The following is a 10,618-nucleotide window of genomic DNA, read 5'->3' on the forward strand; positions in this document are numbered from 1 at the left end:
ATGAAGGAGTGGAAATTCCTGTGAATTTCAAGGAAAATTTTCAAAGAAAAATGACAAGATTATAACCCAAAATTAATTGAGATTTATAATACTTTATAAAATCAGAATACATTGCCACAGGATCCCCCCCTACCTTCTGTGGCTGAAAATTTATTACAATGTTGACCACATTAAAAACAAGTGCCCAAAATGGTGCACTTTAATGCATTTCTATGTACTGTTATTTGAAAAATAATTCAGCATGTCATTTTTTTCCTCTAAAATATAGTAACAATTGTATTAAGCAAAATGACAGTTTTTGCATACTAAGGAAAACAACTCAATATGAAATAACTTTCACAAATATAAAGCTATTTCTGGCCTTTGAAGATATGACCTAAGGCACATCTTCACTATTTAATGTAAGATGAAACTGATGTTCAGATGAATTAAGGTGAAGTCAACATAAAGCCAAAACCAGAGATGCTACATTGGGTAGTAATAGGCGGAAAAAATAAGTTAAAAATATCTAACTCATAAATTACCCAACACATCCTCTTAACAAGAAAGTTTACCAGTCAGCATGACACTAAGCTAGTCAATTATTGCTCATATCCTTTAAAGCATATTTAAAAACTAGATAACAGAAGGGAGAAGTGTCATATTTTTGATCTTCTCTATTGGTCAAATGTCTTTTATAACCTACTGAAGGAAAAAGCCACTGACAAAACCCAAAATACAGATGCAGGAAGCATACTCATGACTGTCATTCCTGTGTGTGATTGCTTTCTTTTTCTATTCCCTTGATGTAGATTACCACCCCAGCAGCTGACATTAATTTGAATAGGAAAAACAAAAATGAACATTTGGGTAGACAATAATTATTATAACCACACAAACTGATTACATTATTAAATCTACATTTCATATCATCATTCTCAGAAAGATGAATAAAAACATGTTTATGAACAAGCAATGATTTAATAATTGGTCACCAGCAACATTCAGATTCACAGTGCTATGCTGACACCTAGTGGAATAAAAACAGGAGTCCAGGGCTGCCAAGAAACCTGTTTTTAAGCTTTTCACACTTTAACCTACGCAGTAAACAACACACACACACACACACACCCGATACACATATAATATATGCTGAAAGACAATATGGTCTTGGGGCCAATTTAATAAGAAAGCAATTAAAAACAGATGCTATTGGATCTCAAATAATAATACCTTACCAAATCCTGTGAAAATTATATTTATTTAAAAGTAGCCATGAATTTTTCTTTATTTTAACCAAAGTTTAAATGAATATATTTATAAGAATCAATGTTTATTAGGACAAAAATTAGCCTCTGCCCCCTCTACATCCCATTTCTCCTTCCCCAGAGGCAAATATTTTAAGTTATTTTACTAGTTGATTCTTTTTATTTTTATGTCTGTATCTTCAAATGACTTTTTAATTTTTCCATTTACTTCCCACAATGGAATTTAAAGGTAAAGCTTTAACTTTAACTAATGGAAGTTAAAGGTTTAGCTTTTTCTCACCCCTATACTACCAACACACAGTTACCCTTACCATCTTCTCATTCTCACAAAAGAGTTCCAGCATACTTTTATTTAGGTCATTATTCAATGTGTTAAAATACTGTGTCATGAATGTGTAAATGCTAATCAGAGTAAAGCCATGTAGTAAACTACAAATATGTTTTGCATTTCTGTACATTATTTTCACTCTTAGAACTAGTATTTGTTGAAGAAGTGTTGGTTGGTTTGCCTCTAATCCTGGTTCCCTAGAAAACCAAGCCTAAAGTGAAACTTGTATGCCAGTATTTTACTGGGGGGTGAAAACCCAGAAACACAGGAATAAAGGAAAGGAGAGAGGGGCAGGAAAATAGTATAAGCAAATATGAGGGAATGAATTATTGAAACTGATCTCTGCTTGATATCAAGCACAGCTGATTGCTCCATCTTGCAGGACCATCTTCAGAGTCTGTATTTCAGGAGAGTATGGAGCCAGGGCAGGGAAACAACTTATCCACCAGTTCCTGTCTCCCATTAGTCTTCCCAGGGATGTTAAATTCCCAGCATTTCCAAGCCCCAGTCATACTGACTTGCCCATGGTTTTACCCAGTTGAGAGTTGAAAGTCCTGCTTCCTGGGCACCCCTCTCAGATCTGGGCAAACCAGGACAGTTGGTCACCTGAAGGACATCTCATACCTAACAGCAATAGGTCAGACTGAGGAATCCAAGGCTGGAGAAGAGGTGCTGTCAGATTGGACCCACATAAGGAAACAGTTACCCAAAAACCACCAAAAGAATTGTAACCAAGATAACCTGAGGTGACACATAAGTGTTCTGATAAAGTTTACTCCTTAATTTTCTGTTCCTATCACTGATTTAACCAGAAACTCTGAAAATAATATCAAAAAACCCTCTCAAAACTTTTAGACACATCACATATTCTATGACATATTCTATCAATTTTATCTTTTTGAAAAAAATCTCCTGATGTTTCCTCAACTGATCCAGTCTAGACTGTTTTTCTTCTACTCCTTGTGCAGTTATTATCTTGGGTATTCCCTCTATGTATATCTTCTGTTAGAATTCCTATGTCCAATAGTGTGTGTGTCTTTCTCTTTATTAGTTTACTTCTGTGTTTTGCTGGAGCATATGCTCCAGTAGCTTCCTTAGGGGGAAAAAACTGATGGAAGGTAAACATTCCAAAATCTTGCATGTCTGAAAATGTTTTTATCCTATCCGCACAATACTAGATATGGCTAGTTATAGATCTCTAGGTTTGAAATCACTTTTCTTTAGAATTTTGAAGTCCATGTCTTATAGTTTCAGTGTTGTTGATGAAAAGTAAAATTCTGATTCCAGATCCTTTAGTCAGATGCGCTCTCTCTCTCTCAGTCTTTTCTCTCTCTCTCCCTCTCTCTCTCTCTCTCTCTCTCTCTCTCTCTCTCACACACACACACACACACACACACACACACAGTGTAAAATCTTCTCTCTGATTCCATGATTATGAAATTTTACATTCATGGGCCTTGGTACTAGGCATCAGGGCCACCATATGCAGCACACATATCAGCATTGCACAACTCCACTTATGTATATAGCGTGCCCCCTTAGGGTGATTCAATGCCCAACCTATATACCCACCTCAGCAGATGTGCTTTTACACTTTATAAGCCCTTTTCAATCAGTTAATTCATGCCTTTCAGTTCCAGCAAATATTTTGTATCGTTTGTTTAATGTTTTCTTCTTTCTTTTCTTTGGTCTTTTTCTGGAATTTCTATTTATGAGGTATTACATCTCTTGTACTGTCTTACAGTATTATTTTCTCACTTAAATTCTCTTCCATTTTTTGGTGGTGGCGGTGGTGGTTAGTTGGGTTTTGTTGTTGTTGTTGTTTTGTTATGTTTGTTTTCTCTGGGGGGTAAATTTCCTCAGTTCTTACAATCCTCTTGTGTCATATTTTAAATTGCTAAAAGCTATTTTTTTGTTTTCTTAATGATAGCATTTTGTTCTTTTTTTTAAGGTTCCGAAAGACTTATTTCTCTGAAAAGATGGTGCAAAACTTTTCATATTTTCTTCTCCCTGCTGAGTCTCGGTTTCTTTCTCAAAGTTTTTTGCTTTTAGCTATTTGATCTCTATCTCTTATGTTAAAGGTCTCCCTTAGGTTTCTAATCCTTAGTTACCAGCTCATATTTAAGAATGGGTGATGGAAAATCCCAGTTTGAAACTCTGAGTGTGCAGGTGGGGCTTTTTGCTGACTGTAAATAGCACTGCAAGTGATCTGGCTGGGCCATGTCATTGTCACTGGGGAGCCCCTGTGGTCAATGTTTAGGTCTTTCATCTTGGGGAAGTTTCCCTAGAGAAGACTCTTCCTTCCTTCTTCTTGGAAAGTAAATATCTGACAACAGTGATCTAGTTGTGGATAGAGTAAGGGGCTGGGATTCAGCCTCTAATACATATATGCTTACTTAATACCTCTCTTTTCAGTATGATACTACCACCCTTGATTATTCTTGGGGTCCCCCAATGTAGATCCCTTCTGTTTTACCTCCTGCAGAGAATAAATCTCTGCTGATATACCTGGGTGGAGGAAGTTGTCTGAATGTTCAGAATAAGGAAGGGGAACTGGGGATATAACTCCTTCCTAAGCAGCTTTTAATCAATTTTTCTTATTTTAGAATATCATCCCACTGCATCTTCCAACTGCCAGGGGTAGTTGATCCCATTAATCCTTAGGCTCTTTTGGAATTCTTCAAGGTAAACTGGACTGGTTCTCACTTTTTGCAACACAGGTTCAATATACAGCTATCACCAGCTGGCTATGGCAGCTACCACTTTCCAAAATTATGTTGCTGCTGTGTCTACTCTCATCCTTTTGTACTTGTGGGTTCATTCCTTTTAAAACGTTCCTTTACTATAACGTCACTGGGGTTTTGGAAGGTAGCTTAGTGAGAGTCATATGTTTCATTTATCAAGCAGCAACCTTGCATTCTATTCAGCTAGTAGATTTTTTTTTTTTTTTTTTTGCCACTTAGGGCCCTGAGAAGGAAAACCAAAATATATTACAGATATCAGTTTATACGTGTTTCAGTGCAACAGAACTAAAGATGATATTTACAGAGTCCAGCTGTCCACGTCCACAGCTGAATCACCTTGGAGGCATCATAAGCTCATGACTGATTCCTCAAGTTTGTGCCTCTAGAAACATAATTTTATTGGTGGCTCAGAATTGCTCAGTCCTTTGGCAACTAGCTCACACTAACAAAAAATTTCACAAAGGACTCCTGTATAAAAAAGGGTTATAATTTATTGACTTACAGTAAGAAATATACTATCAAGTGAATAAAATATTCAAGTTTTATGAATTACAATTCTGTGCTCAAAGTACGGAAGGTCAAATAGTATGTATTAAAATAATATGATTATTTTAAAAGAATGAAAGCTTAATTAATAATGGTATGTTGCTATATTAGTTTGATGTACTCTTACTATGTCAATTTGCAGATCAAATCATTGTCAAAATCCTTAGTTATAAATAATTCAACATAAAAATGTTTCATGACAATTAAGTCTTATTTCTGGGGGAAAAAAGAATATTGCATTAAGATGAGTCCAAACTAATGTATCCAACTTTTTAATATGCGTCTTCATTGAATGTCCCACAGGCACTACAATCCTAACATGTTTAAACCTGTACTTGACATGTTTAAATCTGGACTCAAGATCTTTCTGCCCAGCTCTTTCTTCTGTGTTATCTCTCCCAAGGGTTTGAGACTCATCTTTGACTCTTCCCTCTTGCTATCATCCATATCTCATTGGTTTCTAAGGCATTTTGATTCTATGCTTGAGACCCATTCTTTCTTCTATATCTCGACAACCACTAAGTTAATGAAGAGCCTCATTTTACGTACAAAAAAGTTACCTCATTTGGTAACAAAAAAGCAGAGACTCACTCAAGCTAATTAAGGCAAGAGGGTTTATTGTACCGAGTAATTGGTGAATCACACAATAAGCTGGGATATAAAAGGACAGGTGTTGATTAATAGAAACCATTTAAGCATAAAATTAAACAATAAAAAATAATAATACATAAATACAAATTTAAACAACCCTGGTTTATCTGGTAGACATCCTTTAGTGCCTTATTCATTAATCATGCATGGGAGATAAGCTTTCTAAATCCTATGTGTCCTTATATTTGTTTGATAACTTAGCTAGATATAAAATTCTAGTGTTGGTGTCATTTTCCCTCAGAACCCCTCCCAGTCTTTTAGCATCCCCTGATGTAAATGAAAAATTGGATGCTTATCTAATTTTTGCCTTTTTGTACCTATTTTTCCCATAGTGTAAACAGTTAGGCTTTTCTCATTCTCTTCAATGTTCTGAAATTTATTAGCCAAATATCTAGGTATGACATAAATCATTATTCATTCATCTTTACTCAGCACTTGATAAGGTCTTTCCATTTGAAGGTAAGTTCTCCCCCTTTGTTTTAGGAAATACCTTTTAGTAAATCTTTGATAATTTCCTCACCTTCATTCTACCCTTTGGAAATCTTAATAGTCTGAATTTGTCCATCTTACATTAAGCCTCTTTCTTTCTTTCTTTTTAATATTTATCATCTTGCTTCCTTTCTGCTTTATATTCTGGATTATTGACTTCATCTTTCAAAAAATTCTTTTGAACTTTTTATTTGACAATCATTTTTAATACTGAAAAGCTCTTTCTTATTCTCTGAGTGTTACTTTTGACTGGCCAAACCATTTTTATCTCTCTCCTCTTACCCATTTTGGTAGCTCTCCAATTTGTTAATACCCCCTTTCCATATTTCTGAGATTTTTTTTTTTCTTTTGGCCTCTAGATTGTAAAGACATGACTAGCTTCTGCCAAGACTTGAAAGGCAGAAGAGAAGCTTTTGAGACCACCCAGCCCAACTAGCAATCACAGTTAAAAAGTCCTTTGGTTTTTCTGTAGCAATAATAGTGGAAGTACTGATATCTAATCCTTAACTTCTAGAGTGACTGGGAGGGATTTCCAAAGGAAAAATCTCATGGAGTGGACAGTTTTCCTGAGTGCCTCACTTTAGAGTGGGATCATACCTTGATTCTGTAGCCTTTCTAAATATTCTGTAAGCTAACTTATATGCTATAATAAATTTCTTTATACTTAGAATCAGCCAGAGTGATTCTATTGTCAAACCCAATGCTGGCAGATAACAAGGAGTAAACTGTTCCATGTTCATACCTTCACTTATCCCCCTTTTCACCAGTCAGTACCTTCCATCCATATATATCCTGGCAGTTTGTTGAAATTTGCCAGTTCATTTTCTATTACTGTGTTAAAAATGACCACAAACTTAGTGGCTTAAAGCACCACCCATTTATTAGTTTACAGGTCTATAGGTCAGAAGTTGAGGCAGGCCTGACTACGTTCTCAGCTCAGGATATTACAAGGCCAAAATCAAGGTATCAGCTAGGCTGTAGTCTTATCTGGAAGCTCTGGGGAAGAATCTGATTTCAACCTCATTAAGCTTGCTGGCAAAACCCAGTTCTTTGTTGCTATAAGTCTAAGGTCACCATTTCCTTTCTGGCTGTTAGTCAGAGGTTGCTGTTTTCTTCCAGAGCCCCCACCACCACCACCATCACCACTGCTTTATCACATGGCCCCCTCCATCTTCAAGGCCAACAAGAGAATCATGTTTTAATCCTGGCCTCTCCTTCTGCCACCAGACAAAGAAAATTCTGCTTTTAAAGGATTTGTGAGATTAGATTAGGATGACCCAAATTATCTCCTTTTTATTAACCCAGTCAACTGATTAGTAACCTTAATTACATGTGCAAAATCTCTTTTGCCATATAACATGACATATTCACAAGAGAGGGAATTATGCAAGGACAAAGGTCATTGGGGTCATTCTTAAAACTCTGCCTATCTCAGCCCTCTCTAGTTCACTTTAATATCAGAGGTTGAAACCTTTTTTATTTTTTTATTTTCATAAGCTCTTCAGATTGAAAAGGATCTGACATTAACTACTCAGTTTTGCATCTTAATAGTATCAATCACACTCATAGTTGGTTACAAATTTATATTAGACTTGGATGTGCAAAATATTGAAGTATGTTCTCTCTATAAATGATCCAATCACTTGCTAGCCACTACTCCCCTAATGGGGGGGGAAGCATAACTTCATAAACTCATTTAGTCTGATTTAATAAAGTCTTTTTAGATAAATGGTATATATTGCCAAAGAAAAATTGCACTGGCAGAGTAAACAGGCAAAGAAGTCTATTCAAGACATTACAGCAGGGGAGAGAGATTGAGCTCAACTATACCGGAACAAAAGGTTTTGAATCCTTTGGTGAGCTAGTTGGAAAGTACTGGAGGACCTTAAGGATAAGATTGGTCACTGCAATTAGACCATTTATGTTTGCTATTTGGTGATTATCAAAGTTAGCCTCCATGCTGCCACAAAAACTGGGAGATAGGAGCAATATCTTTCTTGATTCTATTTCAAAGGGATGGCTAGCATGTTCTTGAGAAAGATATTACTAGGTTGTAAAACTGGCAAGATTCTGTGAGAAAATCTGCATCTCAAAGGGGCAGTGAAAGAATTTACAAATGAAAGTTTTCTAAAGTAAATGCTCTAAGAAAAGGGAGGTCAGGGACTTAAAGTCCAGAAGAAATCTGTCTGAAGTTTAGTCAAGGTGAGAGGAATGTTAAGGCTACTTTGGTCACTATTAAGGATAAAATGTTTAGCATTTCAGTTTTCTACCCATCACCTATTTCTCTCCACAAATGTATATGAGTGTTTGAGGAAAGTGAAGCTTATGTAACCTTGTGTCTGATGATGAAAGATGGAGACCTTGAATCCATACAATGTCCCCTGGATTCTTGCTGGTCACTTCTGCAATGTGGCCACTGTTGATCACCTGTTGGTAATCACTGAGTTGTTCTGGACCTATTGGATTTTTTTTTTTTAATGGAAGGTATCATGTTGGTTCCTCCAACTAGAGTCCTTGGTTCTATTTGCTTCCAGTCTTGAAGTCATTGAGTTCTGCACCCTCTTTGTATCCACTAGTATTCTGCCCTTCTTTTGTGACCATTCTCTAGGGGTAAACACAAATTCCTATATTCATTATATATCTTTACCCCTTGAGAACCAGGGCATTACCTCCAGTTCATTTACCTGTCTTCCACTGGCACCTCTGCATATTGCTTATCGTGTTTTAGGGCACTAAACTAGAAACTCAAGTTTCCTACTAGCCTGTACCTCCCTAACACTATTTCAGAAGTAAGCATACTACTACTACTACTACACACACACACACACACACACACACACACACACACACCCTAGATGTTCTCAGTCTTCCCAAACCCAGCTCATTGTTTCAATCCATCCCTCCACCTACTCCCACTCTTACCGCAACACACACATACCCACCCATGTTGAGAGTGGCAGCTGACTTTTTCCACTGACTTCTGTTATTCTTCTTCCCAACCCCTCAGGGCATTCTCTTTCATACAATTCCCAGGCCTAATACTCTAAGCCCAGTTTTTTATATCTTAATCTGTAGCTATAATAATTTTTAATTCCTGTCTTTTATAACCAGATTGTATTGCTAAAGGGCCTAAAACTTAGTTCATGTAATTCAAAGCTTATCAATGACTTTGTAGCACTAACCACTTCCCTCTTTCCTAGGGCATTATGCTTCAAAATGGAACTTGGAGGGGAACAATTCCCTTAAATATTTGCAAAATATTACCCCTGTCACACACTCTTAAGAGATGAAGCAAACATATGGGATAGTCACCTGGCTATAAAAATGTTTTGAAAGTCTTAACAGAGATACAAAAACAAATGTCTTATAGCTAAAGTTCTGTCTAGCAACCTGTGCTTTCTCTTTTTAATTTCCATAAAAGTATGAATACTGTTACTTTTATCATTCCCCAAAATAGAATTTATGAACCTATATTCAGTTGACATAATGACAATTGTGTCTTAAAGATGCGATCTTTTGAGAATGCTGTTTATCAGTTACACGTGTATCAAGTATTATTACCTAATTATAATAAGTAAAACAATTTACTTATTTACTTATTTACAAAAATAATTTGAACAATTATTTGCTATTGTTTGTTTCTTAAAGTTCCCTTCAAGGTAATTCTTAAATAACTATATACATAATATATGTAATATATATGAATATATATGTGTGTATATGGAGAGAGAGGGAAATGGTGGTTGAATAAAGTGCCTTCACTCTGAAACCTTACTCACCTTCTCATTTAGAAAGTGTAGATTGTCATTTATTTGGAGTTTTTAAAATTATAAGTATTAATAAATAAACTAAGTTAATTCAATTTATAAGTTCTTTTGGTTTCAATATGAAGTTTTTTCTTAATGCATAAAGTTTAACATCTAGCACCATTAAATTGATGGTAAAGTGGCAGTATGGTAGTACGTACATTAGTTGTTATTAGTAAAAATAGGAGAGTAGAGATAAAATTTAGTTAAGTTAAAACCTTAGACCTAGGATTAGATGCTGTTTATCCAGATGTCTCACATGTGAAAGCTGCCATTTCCATCATCTTCTTTCATACTGGGGCCTTTGGCCATTTTCTCCTTCCTGCACTCGACATAATCTAGTTGTGAGTTCCTCCCATGATAAAATGGGACAAATATCCCCCATCTTTATATTTTCGCCACCAATTGGCTATTTCCTGATTTCAATTTCTGAAAGAGATATTCCAGTAATATGGCTTCTTTACTTGACTCATACTGTATTACAGCTCTCCCCCTAGAGCGTAGTAACAAAGCTCATAGACAATTTGAACTATTGAGTCAACATTGCATAGCTTATTCCTTAAATTGGGATTTGTAAATTTAGAGGGCATAGAGGCAATGGATTCCGCACCCCACCCCAAACACCCATCCCTACACAAACATGCAACTTAAAGATGCTCCCCTCGTTTAAAGACCATCCCCCCACCAACACACACATCCCTACTTAAGAGTCTAACTTCCCAGGTTAAAATCCTGTCTTCCACATCATTGATCTTCCCCCAGCGCTTCATTCAGATTATGCACCTAGTACGCAATCGGAAAATGTTT

This window comes from Monodon monoceros, unplaced genomic scaffold, assembly GCF_005190385.1.
Source record: "Monodon monoceros isolate NGI ecotype Baffin Bay Population unplaced genomic scaffold, NGI_Narwhal_1 Super_Scaffold_16, whole genome shotgun sequence".
Classification (NCBI taxonomy): domain Eukaryota; kingdom Metazoa; phylum Chordata; class Mammalia; order Artiodactyla; family Monodontidae; genus Monodon; species Monodon monoceros.